Source organism: Choloepus didactylus, chromosome 3 (genome assembly GCF_015220235.1).
Source record: "Choloepus didactylus isolate mChoDid1 chromosome 3, mChoDid1.pri, whole genome shotgun sequence".
In the NCBI taxonomy this organism is placed as follows: Eukaryota; Metazoa; Chordata; class Mammalia; order Pilosa; family Megalonychidae; genus Choloepus; species Choloepus didactylus.
The window spans coordinates 207,487,805-207,496,035 of record NC_051309.1 but is presented as its reverse complement, the minus strand read 5'-3'; the positions used below and the strand labels follow the sequence as shown (position 1 = coordinate 207,496,035).

Genomic DNA, 8,231 nt, shown 5'->3' with positions numbered 1-8,231 from the left:
GAGTGCCTCTTTGTTGCTCATATGTTGCCCTCTCTAACTAAGCCATCTTGGCTGGTGATCTCACTGCCCTCCCTCTATGTGGGACCTGACTCCCAGGGGTGTAAATCTCCCTGGCAATGCAGGATGTGACTCCTGGGGATGAAGCTGGACCCGATATCATGGGATTGAGAACATCTTCTTGACCAAAGGGGGATGCAAAATGAAACAAAATAAAACTTCAGTGGCTGGGAGATTTCAAATGGAGTTGAGGGGTCACTCTGGTGAACATTCTCACGCACTATATAAATAACACTTTTTAGGTTTTAAAATATTGGAATAGCTAGAAGTAAATACCTGAAGCTACCAAACTCCAATCCAGTAGACTTGACTCTTGAAGATGATTGTATAACAATGTAGCTTACAAGGGGTGACAGTGTGATTGTGAAAACCTTGTGGATTGCACTCCCTTTATCCAGTGTATGGATGGATGAGTAGAAAAATGGGGACAAAACCTAAATGAAAAATAGGGTGGGATGGGGGTGGTGATTTGGGTGTTCTTTTCTTATTTTTATTTTTTATTCTAATTCTGATTTTTTCTGGTGTAAAGAAAATGTTCAAAAATAGATTGGGGTGATGAATGCATAACTATAAGATGGTAGTGTGAACAGCTGATTGTACACCATGGATGATTGTATGGTATGTGAATATATCTCAATAAAACTGAATTTTAAAAAAAGTTAATTATTCTATACATGTCTACAAAGCATATACAAAAATATAATTCCAATATGCAATTCGTTAACACATATTTGGGTATCCATTCATTCTTCCAGACCATTCTGTACTATTCCTGTGGTGCCACCTTAATGATAGTTGCATATCCTTTTACAAACTCAGTGGAGGTTGGGTTTGCTTAAGAGAGAAGAGCTACACTCTTCAGTGTAGATTAAGAACATATATACCTATTGGTACCTTCATCTGATTTTCTTCATACATTTTTACATGCTGTCTTGAATAAAAGGTTCACTCTGAACATGCCAAGGGAGTGTTTGTGTGGTGGTCGAAGGGTGACTGTGTGGCCAGAGGCCTATTCCTACAGTAGTCAGTAGGGAGGAGTGGTCAGGGTGCTACACTGGGGTGGGACAGCTGCCCTGCACAGAGTAGCAATTTATCTCATCACCGTTTTGTAAAAGACAAGCATTAGTTCAGTAATTCAGTAGCTTTCTTAACCCACACCTGGCATTTGGGCAGTCGATTTTGCCTCTTAATATAAACCACAATGAAAATATCCCTCACCCTAAGAAATGTGGTTGGAAGCATGAGGAAAAACTGATAAAAGGTTATGTCTGTTTATTTTTCCCTGTATTTCCTAATTTTTCCTTTGAAGTGAGAATCTGGAGGGAAAATAAGAACCAAAACCACTCTGAAATATGATTGGTCCAGATTGCTAATGCTGCCATTATGCAAAACACCAGAAATGGATTGGCTTTTACAAAGGGGGTTTATTTGATTACAAGTTTACATCCTAAGACCATAAAAGTGTCCAAACTAAGGCATCAACAAGAGGATACCTTCACTGAAGAATGGACGATGGCATCTGGAACACCTCTGTCAGCTGGGAAGGCATGTGGCTGGCATCTGCTGGTCTGGGGTTGTGTTTCATCTCCCCTCTCTCAACTCCTGTGCACCTTTGCTTCTTTCTCCCAGAGCATTTCTCTCTAAGCATCTGGAGGTCCTCTCTTAGCTTCCCCAGGGTAAACCCTGGGCTTCATCTCTTAGCTTAGCATCTGTCCTGTCTGCATCTCCAAGCATCTCTAAGCATCTCTGTCTGCTCCCAAGTGTCTCCTAAAGGACTCCAGTGATCTAATTAAGACCCACCCTGAATGGGAGGGGACACAAGTCCATGGAAATAATTTAATCAAAGGTCACACCCACAGTTGGGGAGTCACATCTCCATGGAAATAATCAAGATGTTCCACCCAACAAGATTGGGTTAAAAGATTATGGCTCTTCTGGAGTCCATAACAGTTTCAAACCGGCACATTTTACCCCCTGGACCCCAGAGAGACATGTTCTTTCTAAATGCAAAAATGCATTCATTCCATCACAATATAGGTAAGTACAAAGTCTTATCAAAATCAGTTAGTGGCTTGGTTTGTCCCAAGGCAAATTTCTCTTCTGGCCATGGACTTGTGAAACTCAGATCAAGTTATCTGCTTCCAATATAGAAAGGAGGGACAGTCATAGGATAAATTTTTCTGTTAGCATACAGCAGTAAGTCTGGCACTTAAAATTGAGAATCATTAAATAGTACACTTAAATAGGTAAATTTTATGGTATGTAAATTATACTTCAAGAAAGTTGTCAAACAAGCAACAGATAAATTAATAGATTACCAATAACAACAACGTCAAAAACACATAAACCCTGTGTCCCAGCAATTCCACTTTTGGAATTCATCTTGCATGAAAACTTTCCAAACAAAAAATGAGAGCTCTTGCTCTGTGCCAGTCACTATTTTACATTGTTTATCAATAACTCATTTAGCCTTCATTTCTTTTTTTTTTAAGCAGACAAAAAAGGAATTTAGTATGTGTTATTTAGTCATTCAGTACTTATATAAACCACTTGTTTTACTATAACAAATTTAAAAGGTCACATCATACAGAAGGCAAGTAAATGGAAAAATTAGTTTCTTTTCATGAGGACAGTATTACTAGAGATAAACATCAAGAATTAATAATCTAATATAACATCTGACAATTCACAAATCATTGTGTAACAGACACAAGTTTATCTCTTCATTCAAATTCATATAAATTTCTCAGGTATAGAAAAAAATGAGCCAATTATTAAGAGGAGGGACATATATAACTTGGTTCGCTTTGAAACTTGTGATTACTTCCCTAAGATAGAGAATTTAAATTTAAGTTGAATGAGAAGTGTGTGGAACTAGACAAGGATTCTTTTCTCTCAGTGAAGATAAGATTACTCCCTTAAGAAGGTGAGCCAAAACTCACCCAGAAATTTCCTTACCCCATCCTGCCAGGAAAGGAGAACAGCTGAGCTAAGATTTACCAGTAATTTTATCTTGGAATAATTAGTATCTTCTGAGTCAATCCCTTTCCAATTTTCTCAGTTTCTTCCTGAAAATTTGAACCTGGCCACCATTTTAAATAGTGAGTCTTACAGGCTAATAGAATAGAATACAGTAGTAAAAAAAAAAAAAAAAAAAAAGGCTATATCAAATATTATTGTTTCCAGTGATTAAAATCCATTTATTTTGTAGCGCTACATAGAAAACTACAAAAAGCAAATTTTTTAACTAATTTTCAGGCTAATGACATCATCTAATCCATTTTTAAGGACTCTAACACGATGTTCTCTTCTTAAAAGGATTAAAAGGGGAAACTACATAAACAGAGTCAGGCATGTAACAACACTCAACATCTTAGATACTTTCTGTCTGTTTTCTCTGGCTACTCAAAATTTGAAAGCAAGGAAAATGGGAGTGTCAAATGACCAAATCTTTTGGTCTAAGAAACACAGTTTCCTTTAAAATTTTGAAACATCAAAACCTGCCAGGATAAGACATTAGAATGACATATTTTTAATGATTCTTCATCAGGTGTTAGGAGTATTATCATTAGAAGCAATTGATTTAGCTTTATTTGCACAGTTGCTCTCTCATAAATTCTACATTATTCACAGCATATCAAAATTCTATCCCCAACCAAGGGTGACTGCCTATACAGCTGTCCCAGCTCTGGAAAATAATTTTTCACTGATCTAATACAGCTGTGCTCAGAATGTGTCATTCCAGTGACAGTGCAGAGCACAGCAGGATTTCTCCTCTATTTGGACTTCCAATAGGATTTCATAGATAAAATATATCAGAGCTTTCAAAGATTGGAATACACAAATCTTCACACACACGCACACACCCCAGCCTCTTTGCCTGAATAGTTAACAACTAAGTTGTGAAAGTATTTATCGTGAATGGACACATCAGGTTCACAGGCAGAGGACAGAAATCACAAATGCTGCTTCCAAATGATGTCTTCTGTTAACCTGAAGCCTTTGGTTTGTTTTGTTTAGCAAACCACTCATCACTTTTATCTGCTGCCATTGCAGGGTTGAACAGAATGACCACTTGTATTGTTGCTTTCCCTGTGGTTTCCAGGTTCACCAGGAGAGTCAGAATCTTCTGGTTTTCCCTTTTTATTAAGTCTTCTATGTCTGGCAACTGTTTTAGGGGGCAAGAAGAGGCAATTCTTCCAAAAGCTGCTGCATGATCAACTGCACTCTTGATGGCCTGTAACTCCAGCTTACATTGGTTGTCAGCATAGCCCAGCAAAGCCCCTTGTTTCTCTTCTTTTTCATAACTTTTCATTCCCAGTAGATTAGACCAGTAGTTCAAGGACTTCTGAAGATCAGACATTGCTCAAGTTACTTTTACTACAGGGTGTGACTGAGGTCTATTGCAATTCTGCAAATAGAACTTACATCCTCCAGGGGTCTCAGTTTCAAAAACACCTTCTGCAGCTTCATAGGTGGCCACTGCACCTCTCCTGGCGTTGCTAATAGCCTGACTAGACGTGAGCGTGATACCCACGAAGTCAATGCCAAGCTTGTAGTCTCCGACCCCATAATTGTAAGTCAGTTCTGCAACAAAATGATCAGCCTCAGGCCCAAATCCCACCATGGTTTTACTTCATTTCCCATCATAAGGCCCATTACAGGCAGCTTTGCAGCCTTCTTCAATTTCCTCATGTCGCAGAACCTTCACCCCAACACATCAGATAAAAAAAAACGCGCCGTCCGGAAGCGGGTTCCCGCGTTGAATCCGCAGTGCAGCGCCGAAGAAGCAGCCAAGACTGCCGCCACCAAAGGGATTTTCACCAGTCTTTATTTCTCATATGGAGGACACAAAAAGTTCATTTATTTATTCATCTTTTTGTTCCATTTCACAAATGTTTATTGCAGGACTGCTATGTGTTAGACACTGTGTAAACTCGTGATGATCTATGTAGTCCTTGGAGGGTCATTCAATAAAATTGTAAATACAGAAAGAACATAAAATTCTGTAAGTAAAAATTGATTAGGATAGAGATAACAGAAGTGAGGGAAAACATTTAGAAAGCATTTAAGATAATACACTATGCACTTCAAAATTAATAATGTGAAGCTTCTCACTAGAATTCTTTATTACATGTTTTGGGAAAATATATAATAAAAAATATATATGAACTTGTATTTGTATAGGACATAGATTCTTATATCAAGATTTTGGTAGATTAGATATCCATGAAATAGAAAAATGGCATTAATATGCTTATTTTGCAATTTCCTCTAAAACTTTTTAAAAATTTGATTTTTAGGATATTGGAAGAACAAGAGTTATTGTGATACTTTTTAATTCTTCAGGATATACTACTACAAACAACAGAAATGTGAGCTATTAAGAAATAGCATCTCTAAGGAAATGCCATTTAAGTTAGGAACTAAAAAACAGAATGAACAAAGTTTATCCAGGGCAAAAGGTAGATTTGTGGGGAAGGGGGTTTGATTAATTTAAGCAAATTGCAATTTTTGAATATTTAGGTATGGATATCAAATCAGAGACTTTTTGTCTCCAGTGAGAGAAAAGAATAAAAAAAAAAAAGTGGACTTATGTTGTTAAGGGTAAGGAAAGGAGAAAAATATTGTGAAGTATTGTTTAAGTGACAATAATAATGAAACATAAATCTCAAGATGTAAAACTGTTTATTTGAAAACTATGTGCTATGAAAGTTTAATTTATCCTGAATAAATAGTATTTGCTTAAGAAAAAAGTTCACATTCTAGGAAAAAAGAGTGCACTGTTGGTGCAGATCTCAGCAGTATAATCTTCTCTACTTTATTATTCACCCAATACTTTGCATTATAAACAAAGGTGATAAATCCACTTCACACTTGTGATCCCTCTGCTATTTCTTAATAGCTCACATTTCTGTTGTTTGTAGTAGTATATCCTGAAGAATTAAAAAGTATCACAATAGCTCCTGGTCTTCCAATAAGCCTAAAAATCAAATTTTTAAAAAGTTTTAGAGGCAATTACAAAATGAGTATATTAATGCCATTTTTCTATTTCATGGATATCTAATCTACCAAAATCTTGAAATAAGAATCTATGTCCTATACAAATACAAGCTCATATATATTTTTTATTATATATTTTCCCAAAACATATAATAAAGAATTATAGTGAAAAGCTTTACATTTTTAATTTTGAAGTGCATAGTGTATTATCTTAAATGCTTTCTAAGTTTTCCCTCAGTTTGGAGCAAATTATATACGTAAATTTTAAGTGTGAAAGCCAGAATGACTTGTTTAAATTTTATGTGGTAAATATCAGTGTCATTTTGCATTTGATGTTTCATTTCCCTTAACTTTCCTGATATTATGTAAACATCTAATTTATTGAGACTTAAAAGCTGCCTACATAACTGGATGTAGGTTTTCACACATGAAACTATAGAATTTATTCATGATGATGCTGTCTTAAAATTATCATATTTAGAGCTATGTTTTGTTACCATAAAATAGCTATTAAAAATTGGGAGTTGAGTAATGTGTTTGTTTCCCTAAGTCCCTGCTATATTTTGAACAATTTTTGCTCCTTTAAATAATTCAGTGCTAGATATGCAAATGGACCATTAGGACAGACTGCTGTGTCAGAAATTTTTATGCAACTACTTCCCTCCAACCCCTGCCATCCTTTTGCCTACATGCTAGGGCCATTGAGTCATTCTAAGAAAACTTTTCTCAGTTCCTACCATGTACAGCAGATAAAGTGCTGGGTGACAAATCTCTTGATTATAACTTTATACTCAGCCTAGATCTCTGGCTAGGGCAAATTTTCTAAGGTGGCAATATGATTCAAGGGATTCTTGGCCAAGATAGTGTAGCTAAGGAGCAGAACATAAAATTAATGAAAATTCATCTGTGATCTTGCTGTATCCAAATTCTACTTATGGAATTAAAGCTGATTTTTGAGATCCAGTCTAAGTCTTCTGCAAAGTATAATTAATAAAAAATTTAGTTTTCCCTATATCTGAGGTTTCGCTGTGGAAATTTTTCTAAATTCAATTTTCTGGAAGACTGAAGATTGCCTTACTGTATCCGATACCATTTTGGAAGTTAGCATGGTGACCAATGGTCTGTGTCATGGTTGAGGCACTGGCATTTGGCAGAATTCTTCAATTTCACTTGTGTGATTGGCTCTACAGTATGGCTCTGTTCTGCTCCAATCTCTGTGGACCTTTTGAGACCTTTAATTGCCTCATACTTCATCTCTGCTATGATATTTCAGTATCAAACATACTGAATTTTTTTACATTTGTCTTCACATTCTATCTCTCATTCTATCTTTTGGCAATATTCATTGAAGTTTTTCCTTTTGCATTTCTATTCTTTCTCTGATAATCTATATCAAGAAAAATTCTTCCTTCAATCTTAAAAAATATGTATCTCTTAAATAACTGTTAATAATAAATAAAAATAAATAAAAAATAAATATTTTTTTGTGCATAATTTTCTCTGAGACATATATCAAGCCTTATGAGGTGTGGTCATAATAATACTTAGATGAGAGTTTATAGAATTAATTGAGATGAAGAGAAATTAATGATAAAGAAACTAAACTCTCAACTTGAGAAATTGGACAAAAAATTAAATTCAAAAGAAGTAGAAATAAATAAGAAGGGAAAAAATGGAAGGTATTTAACTTTATAGATAAACATAAATACAAATCAACAAAGAACATAGACAGTCAATAATACCAAAAACTGATTGTGAAAATGTCAATATAGAAAATATCTATATAGGCAAGCTTTAAGTTCAATAAAAAGAAAAAAATAAAAAGAATAAAGAATGATAAAAAGAATACAGAAAAAATATCTCTTATTAAAGAGGGTTTTAAATAAACACTATAATAAACACTATATACAGCTTAAAAAATACTAAAATTAGAAAGTTTAGATGTAACATTTAATGCCCACTGCAGATTTCTTTAAAAATCCAAAATGTGGTACTTCCAAAACCTGATAAGGCGTATCTATGAGAAACATCCCAAAACATATACTTCATGTTGAAAAATTAGACATGTTCTCATTAAGTCAAGAAATCAATCAATGCAAAGAAACAAGGGCCACTGGTATGGAAAAGCAAACCTGTTTTGATTTGCAGAGATTATGACAATATACCTAAAA

At 35.0% G+C, this 8,231-nt stretch overlaps 1 pseudogene; it reads right to left on the bottom strand.

Moving 5' to 3' along the window:
* Positions 1-4,045: 4,045 nt before the first annotated feature.
* LOC119528962 lies at positions 4,046-4,803 on the bottom strand (annotated as a pseudogene).
* Positions 4,804-8,231: the final 3,428 nt, after the last annotated feature.